Raw genomic sequence first — 11,654 nt, 5'->3', positions numbered from 1 at the left:
CTGCACGCCCCCTATTGGGGATCAAGCCTGCAACCTAGGCATGTGCCCTGACTGGAAATCCAACTGTGACCTCTCAGTCCATGGGACTGCACTCAATCCACTGAGCCACACTGGCAGGGCTGTTTTTTTTTTTTTTTTTTTTTGTATTTTCTTTTGTGACTTTGATAATTACTCTTATAATGTAGCTATCATTAATTGTTGGCTCTAGAGAAAATATACCTGTGATTACTCACATATACCTTTGTTTTAGGTATGTGGAATTAATTTCACACTTTGATGGTGCCATGTTCTCCAACGCCATTCTTGATGACTGTGGTGGCTTCCTTTCCCTTGTCCACTCAGTTAAACTACTCTAGGATATTGTCTAACAGCCAGGCAGAGTCAGTTACCTCTTACTAGGGGTATTTGGAGTACATCTTTTTGTACCATAATTATATTGAAAAATTAATTGTTCCCCTGAACTTTTAAAATTAAAATTTGTCTCTCTCTTTTTCTACCAAGGTCTATGACTATTCCTTTTTTTTTTTTAATTCTCACCTGAGGATATTTCTTTTTAAATTTTTTATTGATTTTTTTCTTAGAGAGAGAAAGGGAGAGAGAGAAAGAAGGAAACATCAATGTGAAAGGAAAACATCAATGGGCTGCCTTCCATATACACTCAGACAGATCGAACCCGCAACCTACGTCTTGCCCTGACTGGGATCGAGCCAGCAACCTTTGAGTGTATGGGATGACCCTCCAACTTCCAACCAACTGGCCACCCTGCCAGGACGACTGTGACTTTCTGATTCTCATATTGTGTCAGGAACAGTTGTCTCATAATAAAACCTTGATAATTGTGTTAAGTAAATATATAAACCAATATTATTATATAAATTTGTAACAGTTCAAACATTTTAGAGAGGTCATAAGCACTGAGCAAAAATTGAAAACACTGCATATGTGGCAATATAATTAGGGATTTAGACCCATCTTCAGCAGGAAGGCCAAAAAGAACAGGAAACCAAGCACACATTGTTAAGTTAAATCTATTGAGGTTAATGAGCAAATTTTTATTTTCTCAATAATGATAAAATTTCCTCTTCTGAATTTGCATATATGTCTGTATACACACGTATACACACACTCTCACACACATACAATACCTTTGTCTTTCACGGTCTCCTAGTCTTTGATGTCCATATACAGCTCCAACATTGTCCTGTTCACTTGCAAAGGGACAAACTGCATAATGACTGGAAAAGCATGGATTTTGGAGTCACATTGTCAGTGTTCAAACCTGGCTCTTCCATTCAAACATACAAGTTCTCTGTTTTTGTTTTTTATCTGTAAAATGGTAATAACAATAACAACTACATTGAGGATGTTGTTAGGATTAAATTAAATAATGTATTTAAGGCATTTTTGAAAAACAACCAAATTGGAAGACTTACACTATCTGATTCCAAAACATACTATAAAGCTAGACAATAATATTCACATATGATAGGCATCAAAACCAATAGAACAAAATGGAGTGGCCAGAAATAGGCTCACGCTTACATAATCAAAGGAGTTGTTACAAAGGTATTGAGGCAACAAAAAACTAAAGGAGACTATATACTCATTTTACTAAAGGGGGTTAAAATAACTGAATATCTGTAGGAAAAAAATAAACTTTGATGCATGCCTTACACCATACACAAAAATTACTGGAAATTGATTATAGACCTAAATTAAAAAAGCAAAAACTACTAAACCCCTAGAAAAAAAAGACTGTTTCTTGTGGAAATTGATCAATTATTTTAGGTTTAACTATTGGAGGGAACTATTGGCCACCAATCGTTAACTATATAGACATAGCAGACTGTTAGGTGTACTTATGCTTCTGCCCAGAGTCTTCTAGTTTTAGATATTGTTCGCTTCAAGAGATGCTGCAAGTCATTTTCAGGTAATGAATATCAAAAGTACATAGACTGATACTCATCTCTTAATCATGTACCCCAAGCAAACATTTAAAGCACATATTCCATTTGAGTATCAGACTGAAAACTGAAAGCCACAGTCAGCAAATCCAATGATGTATCAACAGCTTTGAAAGGAGGACTGAACAGTCTATCATTGTCACGTAACCATAAACACACACACATTTGGAAACACACACACTATACATTTTCTTTTAAAACTGAAGTCTATCTTGATTGGTGGAAAATCTTTATAAACAATTAAAAGTTATAAAGCATTAGATTTTTTTCATTGAATAAGCACATTGATCTTGACTTTTGCAGTTGAAAAAACATGAGTAAAAAAACCCGAAATTTTGGCATGTACCTTGCGTGCGGAGCACACCTGTAGGAGAACAGTTATTCTTAATTAAAAAAACACCATGTCAAAAACAATCAGAGCTGAGCCCTGAGAAATGTTCACTCACATGCCAGCATTATAGAAAGCCACCACCAAGTTTTCTGCTTTCTGCATAATATGCTGGTAATTAACCTTATAAACTTATTTTCTGAGCAACTCTCACAGTTGATAAATGCAGTTAAGGGCAAAATCCAGCAAGGTTATTGAATAACAATCAGTGCATCCAGAATGAAAAATAACCCACATTCTTCTAAAATAAGATATGAATAGACTTTACCCTTGTAATTAATGTTGCTGCATTTTGCATGAAGCTGGGATATTTTTCATTTAAAACCCATGTGTTAATTTTCCTTCATAGATAAGCCAAAAACCTTGACTCTTGTCATCAGACCTTTGGCATCTCCTTCTGTTTCAATCTTGGGCGTCTGCCAATGCACAGCTCCTCTGTATTTGAACTTCCATGCTGGGGTTGGGGCATAGATCTTCACCAGAAACATTAATTTTGTTTTTAATCAGATACAGATTAAAAGAAGCCACATTAAAACCAAATGCTACTCCTATTAACAAAGCATATGCCAAATTTTCATCTGAAAGACAAGGAACCCTAAAAGCAGGCATTAATGAAAGCTAAAAATAAAAGCTATTGCAGGGGAATGATGGGGCCAAGCAGTACTAAGAACTGATGTTTTGCAACACCCTTTCTAAGTGGCAATGATTTTGAATCTCCAAATAACTCTGGACAATTTAATAGGGGACCAATTAGTGTTCTGGTCCAGCCCTGCATCTAGTTGTTGGTAAGACCTTAAGAATCTCATTTAGTTTCTAAGAAGCTTAATTTCTTTATCTACACAAAAAGGAAATTGGTCTTTAAAAAAAACACCCAGCATTTCTTTACAAAACTAAAATGTGTTTGAGTTTGAGAAGATTCATTGTTTTCTTTTTCTTTTCAAATGAAAGTTAAAAAGTATTTGCTAAAATGATGAGTGTGTAGGAGGTTGGGGGGTGCGTGTATGTGTGAGTGTTTGTGTGTGATTGACTTTGACAGTTTTAACTTAAATTTATAGCTGTAATTTTTTATCTGTGGCTTGCCATTATCTACATGATAAAGGTATTACCATGTGTCACAAAATCATCCAGACTCATCTCCTACCTCCTGCTATAAAACTTCACCTTGCATTCTAGGATACTGAAGTACATATCTTTTCTTGAATGTGCTAATCTGTTTTCTTCTATTGTCCATACCCATTTTCACCACACCCAGTTACTTGAAAAATTTATATTTGCAATCAAAAGCCCAATGCAAGCGTGACTTCTTCTGCATGCATATAGTGTCTCCAGAACAGTTACTGACTTCTTCCTTCATACTGTCCTTTGTCTCCTTCCTCTCTTCTGTCTTTTGCATTTACCACAGTTATAATACTTTATTCTCCATGAAACAAGACTTAAGTTATTTACATTACCTACGACTGTGCCTTGTGCATATGTAAGAAAATTTGCAGTAACCATGAATGAAATTTAAATAATTGAACTTTGTGAATTTTGGCTAAGCATACTTTAAATGTGATAATTTTTGTTCTAACTTAAATTAGTTTGAAAATTACATAATATTTGTGTTGCACTTTTAGTAAAATGACTTAAAACAATAAACTACTGTTTGACTGTTAAGTGATAGCCATTAGAGTAAAAATTAAAACACTGGTTAAGTACATTTTTGGACAGTAATAGGAAGACACCAAATATTTATGAGTATTCTTACAATGTAACTCAATATCCAAAATTTTACTCTATAGCCAAACTATCACAAACACAATCAATTTGATAACAGGATAAGTCAGACACTCTTTGTAAGCTACTTTTATAAATATCAGGTCAGTAGTTTTGGATTTCATAATTTGTGGAAATTCATTACAAAGCATTTCTCCTTTTATTGTGCTTCACAAATGTGCTTTTTACAAATTAGAGCCAAGACCCTCCACCAGCAACAAGACTATGACTCTCTTTATCGTGGTGGTCTGGACCAAACCTAGTGTCTCCGAGGTGTCCCTGAACTGGCTTAGTCCAATGTGTCCAGTTCAATTTCTAGGTTCTTATGGTTTTACCCCATAATCATTGAGCACAAATTTAGTCTCTCAAAAAAAGCCCTGGCCTGTTTGGCTCAGCGGTTGGAGCGTAGGCCTGCGGTACAGAGAGACCCGGGTTCGGTTCCCGCTAAGGGCACGTACCTCGGTTGCAGTTTGTCCCCGGCCCTGGTTGGTTGTGCGGGTGGCAGCCACTCAATGTGTCCCTTCGCATCGATGTTTCTCTCTCTCTCTCTTCCTCTCTCTCCCTCCCGCTCTATCTGAACAAAAAATGTCCTCGGGTGAGGATTAAAAAAAAAAAAAAAAAAAATCATTCCTTTATGTTTTTAAAAATAAATAATTTTTTGATACACAGAAAGACAGATAAGGATAGGGATACATAGATCTATAGAGCATGTATATGTTTTAAAGATTAATACTCAATTGTTGAACATAGATGTACCATTCTTGGTGAAATATTATTAAACACTTTTAAAAAATTTTTCTTGAGCTGTGTGGTAAACTATAAATATTTTTTCTAAATTGACATCATGGAGTATAAGGCTATAAAACTTTAAATTTTTAATGCCGATTTCTTCCAATAGTTTAAAATTTAACATAAAAATTCAGTCTAATAAATAATAACCTAGAACATACTTTAAAAATAGAAAGAACCAAGTTAAAAACTATTGACATATTAATTTTAGTCACAAAAGTTTGGTGACTAATTATACATTGTACATGGGTGGTATTCAACAAATACTTATTAAATGAAAAACATTTCAAAATTACTGCTATTGTGGTGTGATTTTAAAAATTTTGCTTATTTTTGTTCATTTACTTTGTACTTATGTACATATTTTCTTGCATTAAAAATATGCTCACAAAACTCACCATCTTATAGCCACAGGGTTAGTGCCAGAAAAAGTGAAAAGTAGTGATGATATTGAGAGATACAAATATTTGTTTTTGTTTTGTTTTGTTTTGTGCCACAGGATCAACTAAGTAGAATTGATCACTCTCTCCTTTGCAACTCTTTGTACTTATAATACATGATTGTGTTTTTATTTGTCACATATTTGCCTTTCCTCTAAATAAGGATTGTAGGAGATAATTGTCTTTATTACTATCAGCCAGCACAGAGCAAGATATATAAGAGATATGTAATAAATGCCGATTCAGTGAATAGATAAATGGATGGATGGACAGAATGGCTGGCTGCCTGGCTGGATGTGTGGATGGATGGATGGATGGATAGTTGTATGATTGAATGAATAATAGCAGAAATGAATGACTGCTTAGATAACTAATACACAGGAATCAATCAAGAAGTGTTTGACTAATTGGTAATGTATATGGTATCTCAGAGTCTATGCATTCACAATATTTCAGGCTTCATTTGTAGTTTTACAATCTTACCCAGATGGTCTCATACAGCAAGCTCATTAAAATGGATGAAAAACTTAATGCTAATTTAATAACTTACACAAAAGTATAACTGCTAATTAGACAAGATTTATAGTTCCCTCGATCAACTTTTTTTTTGAGAAAATGACCTGGGAAACTAAAATATAAAGACAAGCTTGCTTACTAAATATTAAGAATTAGTACAAAGAGTGTAAGGTAAATTATTACAATGTCAAAGGAATAGTTCATAGTTGGTCCTGCCAAATTGCTGTCTGTTAAAAACTCATTTTCCAGGCTAACTAATATCATTCTGATTAACTTACTTCCCAATTTCTCAGTATCAAATGTCACTTAAGCACTAGTTTTCTTGAATATGTTATTCTGACATTTATTATTTGTTCTTTTTTGTCTATAAAATAGCACTTCATTGCAAGAAACTTTTAAAAATATGATAAGTTATTTGAATGCCAGGAGAAAAACAAAACATCTGCACACTCAATATAGGATGTATCTTCAAAATGTCAGAAGAAATACTTGGTTTAATTGATGGAATGAGCATATCAATAAAATTAACTATTTGATATCACATAAATTAAATAGATTGATTTCATCAGTGCTTTAGAAGAGTCTATAACAATAAAGATAATAAGTATTATTTATTTTTATTTTACAGCTTTATAAAAAAATAATATATTATTCATAAAACTGGTATTAGGTTTGTTCTAACAATATGGCAACTTTGATGTTATGAAAAACTATGTACTATTAAACATCTAGAACCTCTGAATGCATTTTGACAAACATCTCTTTAAATACATAAAAGAACTCTCAATGGACTAAAGTGAAATCCAAAGAAAACAAAAATAAAAGGAAAGTTGAAATCAATCCCATAAGCAGGAAATGCGCCACGACCTCTCACAGACATCTGCTGACAGCAGAAACCTGAAGCTGTGGGTAGTGATCATCATTTGGAGAAAGGAGAAAAGGTGTTGAGCTAACAAAATTACGATGACAACATCCATAATCCTTAAACTACTGTATCTTCATGAGAAAGTGGACTATGGAGCTATCTACCAATAAAACAAACATAAGATAATAAGATGTTTTTCTCTCCTTAAATAAGGCACTTGGGGGAAAGTATATGCAATTATTGGCCTAAATTAGAAAAAATTGGGGTTCGAATTTAAAATATTTACAAAGACTAGAAACCTATAAGTCAAGATATCACTCAAATTGGTAAAGTCATATATATACAAATATGTATCTATATATAATTTTTATACACACGCACATACACTTTTTAAGAAAATTTTAGTGAAAGGAAGTGGAATTCTCTTTACTATTTTTTCAAGTTTGGCATAAGTCTGAAATGATTAGCAAAAGATCAAATCATAGGACACTTATCAGAAGGCAGCCACTATGGAAAACAATATGGTGTTACCTCAAAAAATTAAAAATTGAACTGCCATTTGACCCAGTGATCCCACTCCTAAGAATATGCCCTAAAAAGCTTGAAACACCCATCAGAAAGAATATATGTACCTCCATGTTCATAGCAGCACTATTTACAATAGTTAAGATCTGGAAACAGCCCAAATGTCCATCAGTAGATGAATGGATAAAAAAAGCAGTGGCACATATACACAATGGAGTACCATGCAGCTGTAAGAAAGAAAGATCTCTTATCCTTTGAGATGACATGGAGGGACCTGGAAAGTATTATCCTAAGCGAAATAAGCCAAACAGAGAAAGACAAGTATCATATGATCTCACTTATTTGTGAAATATAATGCACATAACAGTCTGAGGAATGGGGTAGTTCCAGAGACATGGAAGTGGGGTACAGACTGATAATCCCTAGAAGACGGGGTGGTGGGGGAGAGATAAGCCACAGAACTTATATGCATGTATGCATGAAAAATGGACATGATCAACAAAGCTGGGAGGGGAGGGGGAATCAGTGGGGGGGAAAGGAGAAACATCTGTAACAAAAATAAATTAATTAAAAAAAAAGAAAAAGAAAATCATTTCTAGAGGAATATACCCCATGGTCAAACTTCTAAGAATAATGTTTCCTTAGTATCTTAAAAGCATGGTGTAAAAAATTTAAAAAGTAGACTGGACTGAGTCTTAGCTGAATTAGACCCTCCAAAGACTTCAAATATAATCATAATGACAAATGCAGTCATAATACACATAATGACATTCCAGTCAACCCAATTGCTTTATGATGATGGTCCCATAAGATTACAATAAAGCTGAACAGTTCCTGTCACTCAGTGACATTGCAGCCATCTAGTACAATGCATCACATGTTTGTGGTGATGCTGGTGTAAACAAACCCACCGCAGTGCCAGTTGTATAAAAGTATAGCATACACAAATATGTACAGACATAATGCTGGATAATGAAATAAATGAATGTTACTGGTTTATGTACTTACTATGCTGTACTTTTTATTGTTATTTTAGGGTGTACTCTTTCTACTTAAAAAAAGTTTGCTGTAAAACAGTATGTTGTGTTAACACTGGCCGCAGCCTCATGCATTTTGTGTTTATGGCATCTGTGGATTGCATCATTCCTGTTGTGCTTCCCTGAATTAATCTTGTGTTGTTTTCTACAATAACATGCTGTACAGGCATGTAACCTTGGAGCAATAGGCTATAACATATAACCTAGGTGTGTAGTAGGCTACACTGTCCAGGTTTCAGAAGGTGCTCTGATGCTCATGCACCAAGATCTCCTAACAATGCATTTCTCATACTGCATCTCTATTGTCAACCAGTGCATGACTATATATGAATAATTAGATATGCTATAAAACAAAGATTCCTAAAATATTATAAAATTAGAAATGGATACTTCCATTAATGATGAATATAGAACTAAAAAACTGAATTTATTCTCCCACTAAAACAACTGAAAAAAATAACACAATATATGAAACAATGTTTCTCATGACATTGGATATCAGGCAATAAAGAAGAGTAATGTATAACTGATAACATAATTTCCAGATTCCTACATAAGGAGAGAAAACCCAGAATAAGCTCCTCCTGAGGGAAGGAGACAGAGTTGAGAATCTAAAGAAGTTATAATGTGAAGAGTTCAAAGAGCAAAAGATTAAAGAGGTAACAGTTGTGCAAAGCGAGAGAGTTCTGGATGCATTCAGATTATCCTACTGCAGTTTAAATGAGTACTGATCAGAGCATGAGCCAACAAAGAACCACCCAAAAGGACTAGAGGGACCAGCTGTGGAATTTGAACAGGGCCAAGAAGAGTTCTTTTTTCCAACTGATAGGCTGGAAGACCTAAAAATTTATTGGGCTTCATGTAGAGTACTCAGAAAGGTTTTGTTTATTTTTTAAATTTTTTTAATTTATTTTTTTGTTACAGATATTTCACCTTTTATACCCCATTGGCACCCCCCCTCCCCGCCCCACCCCCGCCCCGCCCCCGGCGTAGTTGTCCATGACCATTGATCATGCATACATGCATATAAATTCTGTGGTTTATCTCTTCCCACCCCCACCCCCAACACCTCTTCTGAGGGATGTCAGTCTGTGCCCTACTTCCATGTTTCTGGGTCTACTGTATTCCTCAGACTGTTATGGTCATTATATTCCGTATATGAGTGAGATCATGTGGTATTTGTCTTTTTCTGCTTGGCTTCTTTCACTTAGGATAATACTTTCCAGGTCCCTCCATGTCGTCTCAAAGGATAAGAGATCTTTCTTTCTTACACCTGCATGGTACTCCATTGTGTATATGTACCACAGCTTTTTTATCCATTCGTCTACTGATGGACATTTGGGCTGTTTCCAGATCTTAGCTATTGTAAATAGTGCTGCTACAAACATGGGGGTACATATATTCTTCCTGATTGGTGTTTCAGGCTTCTTAGGGTATATTCCTAGAAGTGGGATCACTGGGTCAAATGGAAGTTCAATTTTTAATTTTTTGAGGTAACACCATATTGTTTTCCATAGTGGCTGCACCAGTCTGCGTTCCCACCAGCAGTGCACTAGAGTCCCCTTTTCTCCATACCCTCGCCAACACTTGTTGTTGGATGATTTGTTGATGGTGGCCATTCTGACAGGTGTGAGGTGATACCTCATTGTTGTTTTAATTTGCATCTCTCTGATGATTAGTGATGATGAGCATTTCTTCATATGTCTCTTGGCCATTTGTATGTCCTGTTTGGAGAGGTGTCTATTCAGCTCCTCGGCCCATTTTTTAATTGGGTTCTTTGTCTTCCTTTTGTTGAGTTGTATGAGCACTCTATATATACTGGAAATTAACCAAAGGTTTTTGATTCAATAGTAAGGAAACAATTAGCCCTGGAATAGGGCCAGCTTAATGCCACCTAACAAAACTTAAAATCAAAACTTGAAAAAATAAAACTGTTGGCAAGTAGTAAGATAATTGAATCTGAATACCAAATTCTAGAATATTTATAAAAATAGAAAATATATGTAACATCCAACAAACCCAATGACAAGAAAGAATATCAATTACATCATACTAAGCTGCTTAAAACCAGTGATAAAAAGAAAGTTTTAAAAGCAGATGAAGAAAAAAGACCCATTAAATACAGAAGACAAAGTTGAAAATGACATAAAGTTTCCTTTAGAAGAAAACACAAGCCAGGAAATAAGAGAACAATATTTTGAAAGTTTAAGGTGGGGAAAAAATACTGTCAATCGAATATTCTATACCCAACGATATCTTTCAAAACGAAGATGAAATAAGACTTATTTTAGAAATATAAAAAGCTTAAGTAATTCATTAACAGCAGACATTCACAACAAGAAAATATTTTAAAAATTTACTCAGAGAGCTCAGTGGCTCTGCTCCTTGGGGATAACTGTCCACCCAGCCCTTTTACTTAATTTCCAGGACTCAAATTCACTGCCATGTCCTCTGAAGAAGGGAAGCTCCTCATTGGAGGGCTCAACTTCAACACCGACGAGCAGGCTCCGGAAGATGACTTCAGCAGCTTTGGACCATTTCCTGAGGTGGATCATTACCTTCACTAATCCAGAGCATGCCTCAGATGCTATGAGAGCCATGGGTGGAGAGTCTCTGGATGGTCGCCAGATTCATGTGGACCACGAGGGCAAGTCAGCCAGGGGAACCAGAGGGGGTATCTTTGGGGCCCATGGGCGTGGCCGCAGCTACTCTAGAGGTGGTGGGGACCAGGGCTATGGGAGTGGCAGGTATGATAGTCGACCTGGAGGATGCGGATATGGATATGGATATGGATATGGATATGGAAGATCCAGAGACTATGGTGGCAGAAGCCAGGGTGGTTATGACCGCTAGGCAGGAGGAAATTAGAGACAATTACGACAACTGAGATGAGGCATGTCACACCTAATGCAGATACACAAGGAATAAAATTTCTGATCCAGGATCGTCCTTCCAAATGGCTGTATTTATAGAGTTTTGGAGCTGCACTGAAACATCTGTTTTATTCTATTTTTCAATTGAGCTCCCAAGGTAGCTTGTTAAAGACCTTTTAGAAAGCTCCATGTGTTTTTATTTTTGGATTGGGTTCTCAGCATTGGTCCTGGCCAAAAAAAAAAATTTCACCAGACTGATTTTCCCCTCTCCCTCCGAAATAATGTGTATCTACGGACATTTTAAAAACGTGTACACAATGTTTATCATGGAAGCAATTTCTAAATGTAACTACAAGAAAACAAGAACATGATTATTTAGAGGGTTTTTTTTTTTTTTTTTTTTTTGGTCTGTTTTTGTTTTTTACTGAAGATTATTACTGCCCTGATTATATAGAAGTTTCTTAAAATACTTGTGAATTTAATTTTTTTAATACTGAAAGAA

The 11,654-nt window shown here is 35.3% G+C and overlaps 1 pseudogene; it reads left to right on the top strand.

The window, feature by feature from the left end:
* Positions 1-10,700: 10,700 nt before the first annotated feature.
* On the top strand, positions 10,701-11,166 carry LOC118625792 (annotated as a pseudogene).
* The last annotated feature ends 488 nt before the right edge of the window (positions 11,167-11,654 follow it).

The sequence above is a fragment of the Molossus molossus genome, unplaced genomic scaffold, assembly GCF_014108415.1.
Source record: "Molossus molossus isolate mMolMol1 unplaced genomic scaffold, mMolMol1.p scaffold_m16_p_11, whole genome shotgun sequence".
NCBI classification, from domain to species: domain Eukaryota; kingdom Metazoa; phylum Chordata; class Mammalia; order Chiroptera; family Molossidae; genus Molossus; species Molossus molossus.
Note: the sequence above shows the minus strand (reverse complement) of the source record. Positions and strands in the feature narration are given on the sequence as shown.